Consider the following 13,981-nt stretch of genomic DNA (forward strand, 5'->3'; position numbering starts at 1 on the left):
ATGTTGGGGTGCCGGTACTGAAGAAGGGAGCCTATGCAGACGACCTTGGAAGTGACCGGGTACATGGGCGGAGCAAGGGTCCTGAATGAACCAGCTGCCTCCACAAATAGAACGGTGGAGTTCTGCTGCGTGGCGGGAGAGCACGAGGGGGGTCTCTGCCCTTCACGGGCTCACCAGGCTCCGCTGAAAACACCGGACGGGATCCTTAGCTGTTGGACCCTGGACCTGGGGACTACCACTCCCAGCATTACATCCGGTACGGCACTCCCTCGACACCGGCGTCTGACTTTGCACTTCGCAGTTTACCATCTTTAACATCCTACCTCACAATACACCACTCCCAGCACCTTACTTTGTACTTGTCTTAATCAGAAGAATTCATATTGCACTTTAATAACATCCTACCTCCACCTACTCATGAACTACTAGTTTAAAAGTTTTTACTAATTAACTCATTTGATTGGCTTACTGTATATATATTGGATCTGAATTGTATAATTTTTTTAGCTAATTAATTTGTGGAATAGGGTGGGATTTATAATTAATTATTGCTATTTGATCTAAACTTTTACCAATTAATATACACGGAAATTTGAGGGTTAGGGTTTATTGGGTTAATTTGAATATCGGGATCTAGTAGGGCGGAGTGGACTGGGAATATTAGTGATAGTAGTGCATTGGTGGTGGCTAAGATTGCAGTTGCCACCAGCGGGGAATGGCTGGTCTAGGGATTCCAGTGCTCCTGGGGAGGGGAGGTATGGCTGTGGGAACAGATGACATAAGGGAGGAGGACTGAGACAAGATAGTGCCCGATCTTCCTCCAATCTGTGTCCCATCCCAAGGGTGACAGGTAGCAGGGTCAGGCTGAATCACTCGCCTCTGTCATTGGTGCTATGCAATGCCAGGTCCATCAATAATAAGACCTCTGTCCTTCGAGAGTTCCTACTCAAACAGGGCATGGACCTGGCTTGCGTGACTGAAACCTGGGTACGAGAGGGAGATACAGTAGCCCTCTCACAGATCGCTCCCCCGGGCTATTCAGTCTTCCGCCAATCGTGGACTAGCGGGTGGGGGGGAGGTATGGCATTATTTATACGAGAGGCTTACTCCTTTAGGGCGCTTCCAGCCGCAAGGATCGAGGGTATTGAATGTGCTGGTCTGGCGTGGGAGGCTGGAGAGGGGTTGGCGATCTGGCTGGTGTACTGTAGCCAAATGCACCAGCAAGCGCCTTACCGTCCCTGCTCGAGGCGGCAACAGGCTGGGTGCTGGAGGACCCAAGGTTGGTAATCCTGGGTGACTTCAAAGTCCATGCTGACGACCCAACCTCCAGTCAGGCGACGGATCTAGTGTCTTCCATGGCGACGCTAGGACTCTCTCAATTTGTTACAACCCTCACTCACCAGGCCAGGCACATGTTAGACCTGATCTTTGCGGCTGGGGTTACGGTGGACGATATAATTGCTGAAGCGGTGCCATGGTCGGACCACCTTGCCCTCAGGGCTTCTGTAGATATGCCACCCCAAACCTGCTTTGGCGACGAGCTCATTATGGCTCGCCTGCGGAGCCAGATGGACCCGGAACGGTTCCGAATGGCTCTGCAGGATCCCTGGCCCTCTGGCAATTCTTTCAATGGCCTGGTGGAGACCTGGAATAGCTGACTCTCTAGGGCCATTGATGAGATTGCACCTCGACGCCCTCTACAACCTTGGACTAGGCTGGCCCCGTGGTATACCCCGGAGTTACGCAAGCTGAAACAAGCTCTTAGACGGCTAGAGAGGCAATGGCGGCGTACCCGTGATGAAGCAACTAGAACATCTTATAGGAAGTTTACGAGGTCCTATGAGATGGCAGTCAAGGCCGCAAAGAAAACATACTTTGCGGCTAAGATTGCATCTGCAAATTCGCGCCCGGCACAATTGTTTAGGATAATTCGGAATTTTACTACATTGCCACAAGGCAACCCAAACGTTAAGGAATTGGAGATAGGCTGTGAGGCTTTTGCGAAGTTTTTTGCAGACAAAATCCAGTCACTCCGTCACGACTGCCCTGCCAATTTGGATACAGTAAGTGAACTCAAGGCCCAATGCATGTCTTCTGGTTTGATCTTGGACTGCTTCGACCCACTCAGCTTGGAGGAAGTCAACAGAGTCCTTGTTACTGCACGCCCAACAACTTGTGATCTGGACCCATGCCCCCTTCTGGCTAATTAAGGCTTGCCAGGAAGAGCTAAGATGTCCTATATGGGACATCATAAATAGATCTCTTTCAGAGGGCTTCTTTCCAACACCCCTGAAGGAGGCAGTGGTCCGCCCTCTCCTGAAAAAAGCTACATCAGATCCAGCCGTATTGGCTCATTGAGGATGGTGATCATATCATCCCTCAGCCACCTCCTCTCCAGGCTAAACATCCCTTACTCCTTCAATCTTTCCTCATAGGACTTGGTCTCCAGACCCTTCACCATCTTTGTGGCCCTCCTCTGGACCCGTTCCAGCTTGTCTATATCCTTAAATTGTGGTGCCCAAAACTGAACACAATACTCCAGGCGAGGTCTTACCAGAGCAGAGTAAAGCGATACCATCACATCACGTGATCTGGACACTATACTTCTATTGATACAGCCCGAAATTGCATTTGCCTTTTTAGCCACATTTGCCTTTTTAGCCACCACATCACACTGTTGGCTCATGTTCAGTGTATGACCCACTAAGACCCCTAGATCCTTTCTTTTTGCACATACTACTGCTAAGACAAGTCTCCCCCATCCTATAACCATGCCTTGAATTTTTCCTACCTAAATGCAGAACTTTACATTTATCCCTGTTAAAATTCATTTTATTGGTTTTAGCTGAGTTTTCCAGCCTGTCAAGGTCATCCTATATCCTGTTTCTGTCTTTTACGTATTTAGTATCCCAATTTAGTATCATCAAAAAATTTAATAAGCATTCCCTCTATTCCTTCATCCAAATAATTTCTAAAGATGTTGAACAAAACAGGTCCCAGGACAGATCCTTGAGGCACTCCACTTGTCACTCCTCTCCAAGAGGATGAGGAACCATTCACAAGCACTCTTTGGATGCGATCTGTTAACCAGTTACAAATCCCCTTAATGGTAACAGGATCCAAACCACATTTTACCAACTTGTCAACAAGGATAGTATGTGGACCTTCATCAAAAGCCTTACTGAAATCAAGTTAAACAATGTCTACAGCATTCCCCTGATACAGCAAGGTAGTCACTTTCTCAAAAAAAGAAATCAGGTTAGTCTGACATGACTTGTTCTTGAGAAAACCATGCTGGCTCTTAGTAATCACATCCGTTCTTTCTAAATGTTCCAGGACCAACTGTTGATTATTTGTTCTAAAACTTTTCCAGGTATAGACGTCAAGTTGATGGATCAGTAGTTACCTGGATCCTCCCTTTTCCTCTTCTTGAAGATAGGGACAACATTCGCCAGCCTCCAAGCTTCCGACACTCTCCTGTTCTCCAAGAATTCTCAAAAATAATAGCCAGAGGCTCAGAAATTACATCCACAAGCTCTTTTAGAACCATTGGATGCAATTCATCTGGCTTTGAGGACTTAGTTTCATTTAAAGAAATTAGGTGCTTGTATACTACCCCTATGCTGATCCTAGGTTGGAACTTCATACCTTCCTTATATGTTGTTTTTGCCATGTTGAGCACCGTTTCCCTCAGAAGAGAAGACTGAGGAAAAGGAAGAATTGAGCAGTTCCGCCCTCTCTTCATTACCTGTTACAATTTCACTTTCTTGCCCTCGCAATGGGCCCACCATGTCCTTGCTCTTTTTTCTTGCTCTGAATATAAGAAAAGAACCCTTTTTTGTTGTTTTTAGCATCTTTGGCCAGCCTAAGCTCATACTGGGCTTTAGCTTTCCTAACTTTTTTTCTACAAGCACTGGTGATCTGTTTATATTCATCCTTGGTTACAAGGCCCTCCATCCAATTCCTAAATGAGTCTTTTTATTTCTCAAGTCTTTAGAGAGCTGTTTATGGAGTCAACTCGGTTTCTTTAGGCTTTTTCCAGCTTTTCTTCTCATAGGAATCGTCTGTGATTGAGCTTTCAGTATTTCGCTTTTAAGAAACTCCCACCCCTCCTGAACCCCCTTCTTCCTAAGTATTTCTGACCATGGGATTTTACCCAGCATAGTTCTAAGTATGTTGAAAATTGTTTTTCTGAAGTCCAACCTATAAGTCTGACTACATATAGCTTTTCCCTTCTCTAATACTGTAAATTCCAAAATCACATGGTCACTACTGCCCAGGGTGCCCTCTGTTTCCACTTCTTCAATCAATTCTTCCTTGTTGGTGAGAATCAAATCCAAGATAGGAGATCTCCTTGTTTCCTTCTTCACTTTCTGGAAAAGGAAGTTGTCAGCAAGACAAGTCAGGAATCTATTTGACCTCTCACTTTTAGCAGAGCTGGACTTCCAACAGATGTCTGGGTAATTAAAATCTTCCATGATCACTGTATCCCTTCTCTTGGAGAACTTTGCAGTCTGTTGTAGGAGTATCTCATCCAAGTCCTCTGCCTGGCTTGCTGGTCTATAGCAGACCCTCACCTTAATATCACTGTTATTTCTTACTCCTTTTATTTTTACCCAGAGACTCTCAACTGAGCTGCCATGCTCAGATTCACATATTTCCTCACAAGCATATACCTCCTTCACATATACTGCTATGCCGCTGCCCTTTAAATAAGTTGTACCCCTGAATCCTAATATTCCAGTTGTGTCATTCCACCAAGTTTCAGTAAGGCCTATTATGTCATAGTGTCCTTCCCATATTAGGACTTCCAGTTCCTCCTGTTTGTTTCCCATACTCCGTGCATTAGTGTACAAACATCAGAATTCATGTTTTATGCCTCCCAAGGGTTTAGTTTCCATACAAACCTGCAAGTTCAAATTACCTAGCGTATGCGCCACTCTCTGCAAATCTTTAATGTTCTTATCCCCAGTTTCTGGCATCATGCGAGGCTTTGAATTATTGTCTCGCTCCCCCCCACAATTTAGTTTAAAGCCCTCCTTATTAGGTTAGCAAGGCTGTTACCAAACACCCCTTTTCCGACCATCATGAGGTACAAACCATCTCCAAATAAAAGACCACCATCTCAAAAGCATAAGCCATGGTCCAGAAATCCGAATCTTTCCTGACGACACCATTGATGTAGGCAGTCGTTTATTTGAAGTATTCTTCTTTCTCATTTTAAGCCACGGTCTTCAACAGGAAGCACTGACGAGAACACAACCTGTTTGCCCAGCTCCTTCACCTTCTGACCCAGAGCCACATAGTCTTTTTTAATATGTTCAGGGCTGTGGTGGGCAGTATCATTCATTCCCATGTGGATCATCAAGAAATGATAGTAATCTGTGGGCTTGATAAGTCTTCCAATCCTTTCTGTCACATGCTGGATGCGTGCACCCGGCAGACAGCAGACCTCTCGGGATGACAAGTCCAGTTGGCACACTTTGGGCTCCACCCCTCTGAGCAAGGAGTCTCCAATCACCACCACCTTCCTCTTTCTATATTGGGGAGCAGAAGCTCCGAGCTTCTTATCCACAGGATCATGAGAAACTTTGTTCAAGCTTCATGGAGGCTGGGGAAGTAGCCCTTGTTCCAATGGTTCAGAATCAGTTACTATGAGGAGATCCTAGAACCTATTGCTAAGCAGCAGAGGCTCAGAACATCTCCTGATTTTCTTTCTCCTTCGGGTTACATTTTTCCAGGAACCCTCCTCCTTTACATATTAGGCCACACACCCCTGATATAGCTAATCCTCCAAGAGTTTACAGAACTCTTAGAAAAGGCCTACTGCAAGCTCCAGGAGGATTGGCTACATGAGGGGTATGTGTGACCTAATATGCAAAGGAGATCCTGCTACAAAAAAAGCCCTGGTAATATCCATTCGAATAAAGCCCATGCAAATGAGGGTTCCGAACGCCTGTTTTTGTATTGGATTGTTTATTGCTGGAGGTGTGTTGTGGGTGGAGTTTCTGTGTCTATAGCTGCAGCTAGCCACATGTGTTTTCAGTTGGTTTTTTTCTAATAAAAGAGCTATGCTGGAATCACTTTAGTGTCTGACCCAGTACTTTTCACATAAGGAATAACAAGACTGAGAACCCAGTAGGAGAATACTTTAACCTCCCAGAATGTTCAGTGGGTGACTTCCAAGTAGTGTTTTATTGCAAAGGAACTTCAAACAGAATGGAAAGGGAAATTGCTGAACAAACACCCCCTCAGGTCTTAACAGGGACATTGGTTTCTTATCTCATTATATTTGCTAAACTCATTCTCACCAAGTAGGGCTATACATCCTCTGTATTTTTATGCATTTCTTGTTTTTGGAATAATATATTGGAATAGCGTTTGTAACGCAATGCGATATATAGGAATAGATTTTTCTGACGTAACGTCTCTACTGAACAATATATTGGCATAGTATTTAGAACAATATATAGTGATTGTAATGTAATGCAATGAAAATTGAAATATATTTCTCTAAATAACACTGCACCCCACCTCAACAAAAGAAAAAAAATGCTGTTTGTTACCTTCATGCTTGAGAGGAGGCAAATGGAGCTTCACAATGGAGTCTCAGTTAACTTCTCACAATTAGAAAGGATTCTCTTACACATTTATCTCCTATTTTGACATATTTATTGCTTCACTGTTGTTCCCCTTAATTAAATCCATACAAATGTTGACCCTATACACTTCACTTGTTATTCCAATTTTGTCTTCGCATATCTTCATCATGTTATATGTTCATTTGTGGTTCAGACTCTCCATAAGTTTGAATGGTTTTCTTCCATATTATTATATCTGAAGAAGTGTACATGCACACAAAAGCTCATGCACTGAATAAAACTTTGTTGGTCTTAAAGGTGCCACTGGACTCTTTGTTCTTTTTTCCTAACAATTAATGGGCATGGAACAAAGCATTGTAATATTCCTCATCAGTGCTAATGCTTGACTTTCTGAATCCTTGCTGAACACTGAGAAGGAAAGCTGTGTTTGCGCAACCTGCCATCTTTTCCTAATAGAGAACTCCTCATTTATATTCCCTTTCCCCAGAGTAAAAATATGGTCCAATATCACTGCTCTCCTTTGTGTTACAGAACTATTGTTGGGTTTGTGATGTCAACTGTCATTACACCAGTTTCCATGGTCAACTTAAGTCTGTTAGCATGCCTTTGAGCAGCTACACCTGGAACAAAAGTTAGTGCTTGACAGGTTGTAAATGAAGTGTCAAGAATGCATCAGTGAATACAGAGATGAGCAGAAGAAGAAGATGATAGAAGATATTGGATTTATATCCCGCCCTCCACTCCAAAGAGTCTCAGAGCAGCTCACAATCTCCTTTACCTTCCTCCCCCACAACAGACACCCTGTGAGGCGGAGAGGGCTCTCACAGCAGCTGCCCCTTCAAGGACAACCTCTGCCAGAGCTATGGCTGACACAAGGCCATTCCAGCAGGTGCAAGTGGAGGAGTGGGGAATCAAACCCGATTCTCCCAGATAAGAGTCCGCACGCTTAACCACTATACCAAACTGGCTCTCCTATTTTGACATATAGCAGTGACACATGAGCAGTGGCCAGATCAGCTACAGTTGATCTGTTGGAAGTAAACTCATTTATCTCCAAATAAACATACATGGGAATAGTGCAGATTATGGTAGAAAACCTGGGGATGGAGGGACAGAGAAGTAGGGTCCCAAGGGACAGAAGAGGAAGAAAGCAGAGGCTGAAGTTAGAACAGTGAGCCAAAGCCAGATTGGAAGGGAAACCGGGACTGATGCCTTCCCACATGCTGAGTCATAGTGCATCTTCCTAGCCACATATGAAGATACAGTCCTCAACACATTATTTTTGCATATATTTCCAAAAATATTTCTACTATATCATTGGCATGGCCCTAGTTGTATAGATGTGTAAACACATATTACATATACTTACAGTTGATGCATATATGGGGCAGTGGATTGCACATGATGGTGCCAGCACTTCCCTAATATGTTCAGCGTGACTTCTGCAAGAGCCCATGTTCCCACTGTATGACTGATATTAAAACATGACCTTGCAGAATTATTTTTAAACAGCTTCTTGGTTTTGTATCTATTTCCAAAGACTCTCCACCTACCAGATGGAACCAGGTGGGGAGCTGTGATGGTCTGCAGCAGTAGAACAAAGTTTGAGTCCAATGGCACCTTTAAAACCAACAAAAGTATGAGCTTTTATGCGCATGTAAACTTCCACAGATACATTGAAATGGAACTTAACAGTCCATACATATGGGTAGATGTTGAACAGCAAATTAGCATACAACATAAGGAAGATATTTTAACAGATGCAAACAGGAATAACAAGCTAAATTTATATGGTCACAATTTATTTGGATTTAATTAAGGAGAAAACACAGTGGAGCAAATAAATATGCCAAAATAGGAGACTACTGTGCAAATTTATCCTTCTTAACTGTGTAATCCTAAGAGTAATTAATTGAGATCCTGTTATTATGCTCCATTTGTTTCCTCTCAAGCTTGGAGGTAACTAACAACATCCTTTTCTTTGAGGTGGGATAAATGGTTGTGCAGTATTATGGCTCCTGTCCACCTACCAATTAGTATATAGTGTTAGTACTGGTGTGAAGTTATTGCTGATAAGTTCAACTGTGTCTGTTTATGAACCCATCAGCTGCGTTCAACATGGTCGACCATCAGTTACTGACCCACCACCTTGCCAAAGCTGGGATCTAGGGGTTGGCCTTACAGTGGCTCTCCTCTTTTCTCCAGGGTCGGGGACAAAGGGTGGCAATAGGGGTGCAGCTATCCCAATGACACTCACGTATATGCAGATTGCCATAAGGGGCAGTTCTCTCCCCAATGTCGTTTAACATCTACATGTCCTGCCCAGATTGTCCAGAGGTATGGGCTGAGATGTCATCAGTATGTAGATGACATCCAGTTCTAACTGTTGGTGGGTGGCCAGTCTGACTGAGCCCCAGAAAATCTGGCCTAGGTTTTACAAGCCGTGTGTGTGTGACTCAGGTTGAGTCGACGGAAACTGAACCCGATGAAGACGGAGGTTCTGTATCTAAGTTGTGGCAGCCCAGGAGTGGAGATTCCACTACCAGCTTTAAATAAGGGTGCCGCTTACATTGGCATCAAAGGTCAAAAGCTTAGGGGTGCTCCTGGATCCCTCTTTAACAATGGAGGCCCAGGTAGCAGCCACTGTCAAATCAGCCTTTTACCATCCTCAGCTGATAAGGCAGCTAGTTCCCTTCCTTGAATACAACTTGGCAACAGTGATCCATGCTATAGTCACCTCAAGACTGGATTACTGTAATCAGGGCCAGCCTGACGCCCTGGAGCGCCCTAGGCAGACTTGCTGCCTGGTGCCCCCCAAAGCACCCCCCTGCGGCTCCCCCCTGCGGCTCCTCCCCTCCTCCCCTCCCCCCTCCCGGTGTCCCGCCTACCCCGCTGGCCCCTTGTGCTTCACTCACTCGCTCCCTTCCCTCTGCTCACCGGCTAAAAGTAAGCTTTGCCGGCTTCACAGCCTGCGCCTGTGCATTTTGCTAAGAGACAAAACGTGCAGGCGCAAGCTGTGAAGCCGTCAAAGCTTACTTTTAGCTGGTGAGCAGAGGGAAGGGAGCGAGTGAGCGAAGTACCGCCGCTTTTAGCAGCAGTGGGCTTTTAGCAGCAGCGGGCAGGTGAGCGGAGAGCCGGGGGAGCGGGATGCTGCGCCGGGAGGGGTGGTTGGGTGACAGTGGCTCGCAGGGGGCTAGCGGCAGCAGGGGGGGGAAGCAAGCTAAGCGCTTGCCTGGGGCACCGGATGGGGGGACGAGAGCCCAATTTGTTACCCCTGCCTCTCAGCACCCTAGGCAACCACCTAGTTTGCCTAGTGGGCGAGCTGGCCCTGACTGTAATGCCCTCTACATGGGGCTGCCCTTGTCTCAAACCTGGAAACTTCAACTGGTGCAGAATGCTGCAGTCAGGCTGCTACTGGGGCTTCCCTTGCGGGAGCACATTCAACCTGTGCTGAAAGTGCTGCACTGGTTACTCATTGCATACCAGATTTGTTTCAAGGTGCTGGTTCTTACTTTTAAACCTCTGTATGCCCAGGGGCATGCATACCTTCGGGACCACCTTTCCCCACACATTCCTTGTCACCAACATTCCATAAAAGTCTGTAATGCATTGGATAAGAGCTCAAAAAGGCTCGAGACTTGTCTTAGGGTTGCCAATCCCCCAGTTTGGAGACCCTCCCCCTGCTTCAGGGTCATCAGAAAGTGAGGAGAGGGGAGGGAAATGTCTGCTGGCAGCTCTATTATTCCCTATGGATACTTATTCCCATAGGAAATAATGGAGAATTGATTCACGAGTATCTGGGGCTCTGGGGGAGCTGGGTTTTTTGAAGTAGAAACACCATATTACCCATATAGCATCCAGTGCCTCTCCCCAAAATACCCAAGTTTCAAAAAGATTGGACCAAGGGGCCCAATTCTATGAGTCCCAAAAGAAGGTGCCCCTATCCATTATTTCCTATGGAAGGAAGGCATTTAAAAAAGTGTGCGATCCCTTTAAATGTGATGGCCAGAACTCTCTTTGGAGTTCAATTATGCTTCTCACACCCTTGTTCCTGGTCCCACCCCCAATGTCTCCTGGATCCACCCCCAAAGTCTCCTGGCTCTACCCCAAAGTCCCCAGATATTTCTTGAATTGGACTTGGCAACCCTTACTTGTCTCCAGTTTTATAGTTACAAGGAGAGTGCACTAGAGTTGCCAGGTCTGTGTAGGAACATACCTGGAGGCTTTGGGAGTGGATCTGGGAGACAATGGGAATTGGGGAGGGGAGGAGCCTCAGCATGGTACAATGCCATAGAGCCCACCCTTCCAAGCAGCCATTTTCTCTAGGGGAGCTGATCTCTGCCAGCTAGAGAACAGTTGCAAAAGTGGGAGATCGCTAGGCTCCACTTGGAAGTTGGCAACCCTACTCATCATAAGTGAAGTGCCACAACCAAGAAGGTCTTGGTAGCTATCCACCTCTATGGGTGTGCAGCCAGATATTTTTGACCCTTAAAATTGTTTGACTTAGCTGCATCAGATTGGATAGGGTTGTATCTGAGACAGCAAAAGTCTTCTCAGAACAACTTCCAGATCTATTTTTAAAAAAATCTTTTTGCAGATTAATTAGTGATTTGGGGTAATGTTGCATTTTTCATTGCTTGGGTTTGGATAGGTAAGCTCCCTTTCCTTTGCAATTTGATTTGCAGGGTATGTGGGCGCCTCACCTAGACAGACACTCTGGAAGGACAACTTTTACTTTCAGTTACTAAGCTTTTTTTTTTTTTTAAACCCGCTTGCAGTTAGTAAGATTTTTTTTTTAAAAAAAACTACTTGCAAAAACCCCCCTGCTCATGAAAACCAGCAGTCATTTTTGCACTTTTTTCCAATATGCAACGGGGGCACCTTATTCAAGGATCTGTAAAACGGGATCATTTTGTCCAATTCACTTGAAACTTAGGAAGTCTTTAGAAGAGAGGGTGATCTGGGTTCCCCGACATTTTGATAAAGGTAAAGGTAATCCCCTGTGCAAGGACCAGTCATTTGTGACTCTGGGGTGACGTTGCTTTCACAGCGTTTTCATGGCAGACTTTTTAATGGGGTGGTTTGCCATTGCCTTCCCCAGTCATCTACACTTTACCCCCAGCAAGCTGGTTACTCATTTTACTGACCTCAGAAGGCTGAGTCAACCATGAGCCAGCTACCTGAACCCAGCTTCTGCCAGGATCAAACTCAGGTCGTGAGCAGAGATTGGACTCCAGTAATGCAGCTTTACCACTCTAAATCCCACTCAGGAAAATTGGCTGTGGAAAACAATAGGCAGACATCTATTCTGCTCTTAATGAAAATGGAATCCAATGAGTCTTTATGACAACCACAACGTTTCTGAGCATTCTTAAAACTGAAATACTTTCTCTTTCTTAAATTGCAACATGGAATTAAGATGGTATTTTCCCCAGTGCACATCCCTATCCTCCTCAGAAGGCAGTGGCATGTGGAACAGAGCTTCTAATGAAGAAAGCACCTGACTGACCAAGACAGCAGCAGGTGGTCCTCAAGATATTTTGGCCCTAGACTATTTAGGGCTTTAAAGGGAAGAACAAGCACTTTCAGCTGAGCTCTGAAATGAACTTATATCCAGTGGCTTTCTTTGAACCCTGGCAGGAAGTGATACATACAGTCAGTGCCTGCTAGCAAACTCATGCTTCATTTTGAATGTATTGTAGTTTCTGAACCATGTGCATAAGCCACTTCCTATTGAGTGTATTGCAATAATCACCCAGTGTAATTATGAATGGAAAATGCATGCACATTTTATGAATTAATAATAATGTCCCACATCCCTCCTTTTTTTTCTAGGAACCCTGAGCTCTTCATAGTTCTTCCTCATTTCTTCATGCTACTTCCCATCTAAGGCTCTTCCCCATTTCACCCTCACACCAACTCTATGAGGTAGATTAAACTGAGAAACATTGGCCTAAAATCGAGCCACAGTTTCCTTTGTCACTATTCCAATATGTATGGGAGTCTTACCTGTTCATTAACTGGAGACAAGCAACCTAAATTTCTGGTCTAATCCTAAGTAGTGGAATCACCACAAGTGAGCAATGATCCCAGTGTTGATTGGAGAATACTCTTTCTCATAATGCTTCTGTTAAAACTGGATCCAAAGTCAGCCACTGGCTAATCCCAAAGCAGACTTTCTCAAGGTTCAACCTGGAATATTCTTTTAATGATGGAGTTTACCAACGCTTAGTCATACAGCTTGTTTTTAAATGGCAGAGCAATACACTGAAACATATGAATGATGAACTTTTGAATATGTGCCTTTTCTGTATGCCCAAATGTATGGGAAGCCTTCCTTAAACATGAGATATGACTTCCAAGGAGCCTTAAATCCTGGCGTCTTTTCCTTGGGAAATAGGACTTGATCGTTCAATCAGACAATGCTGTTTATTGGCTGGGAGGGGTAGTGTGCCCACACTAAATGAGCAGCTTGTTTTCAAGATAATGCCCAAACACAACTATAGGTACAAACACCTCATGCTTTGGAAATGTATTGACACTGGAATTTTAGGCTGGAGTCCATCTGTAATTTATTACAAGCACATTATGCAGCATAAGTGAAACAATCTGGACTGCAAGCTAGGAAGCTCAGTCCCCATTCCCTTGAAGTTCACAGCAAAGATCCCATTAACTGAAATGGGATTTGGATCAGGCACTGGGATTCCAGGGTAATATTGGCAAAACTTCAAATGAATATATAAACACACACACACAAACAAGCAACATTTGGAACTTTAACCCCAATTGTTACAGCAACGTGTATTCCCAGAGGCTAGAAAGAAGAAGACAGCAAGAGAGGAAGTTTATTTTGATGAGGAAATCCCTTAATGCTGCTGAAAATATGCTTGGAATGATTAATTAGCATGCAGAGGGTTTGAAGGAACTGCAGTCTTGAAAGTTGACCGTCATATTTCTGCCAGGTTTTCCTTCGATTTATCTCTTATCTTCAGGAAACTCTCACAACTTCTGAATCTGTTGGCTGAAACAAACAGAGGCACAATGACTCAGTTTTGGGCAATGGGACAAGTTCTCTTTGGTTTCTAAATTTCCACAATAGTGTGTATGTGTGACACACATTGTGTGTCCATACCCTATCTAATGAAGTTCAGCCCAACCAGGGGATATACAGAGTGGGCTTCTAAACTAAAGAAAAGTAAAAGCTCTTTCTTAAAAATAACAAACAGTAAATTAATGCACTAGATAAACCCTTGAGGAATGAATACACTGAGCAGCAACAAAAGTATTTGCTGCTTCTTCAGTGACTAAGGCTTCCAAAAATGTGCAGTATTATTAATCAAAATGAAAGCACAGTAAGCTGGTAAGGAACTGGTCACAGG

This window comes from Heteronotia binoei, chromosome 21, assembly GCF_032191835.1.
Source record: "Heteronotia binoei isolate CCM8104 ecotype False Entrance Well chromosome 21, APGP_CSIRO_Hbin_v1, whole genome shotgun sequence".
Lineage (NCBI taxonomy): Eukaryota > Metazoa > Chordata > Lepidosauria > Squamata > Gekkonidae > Heteronotia > Heteronotia binoei.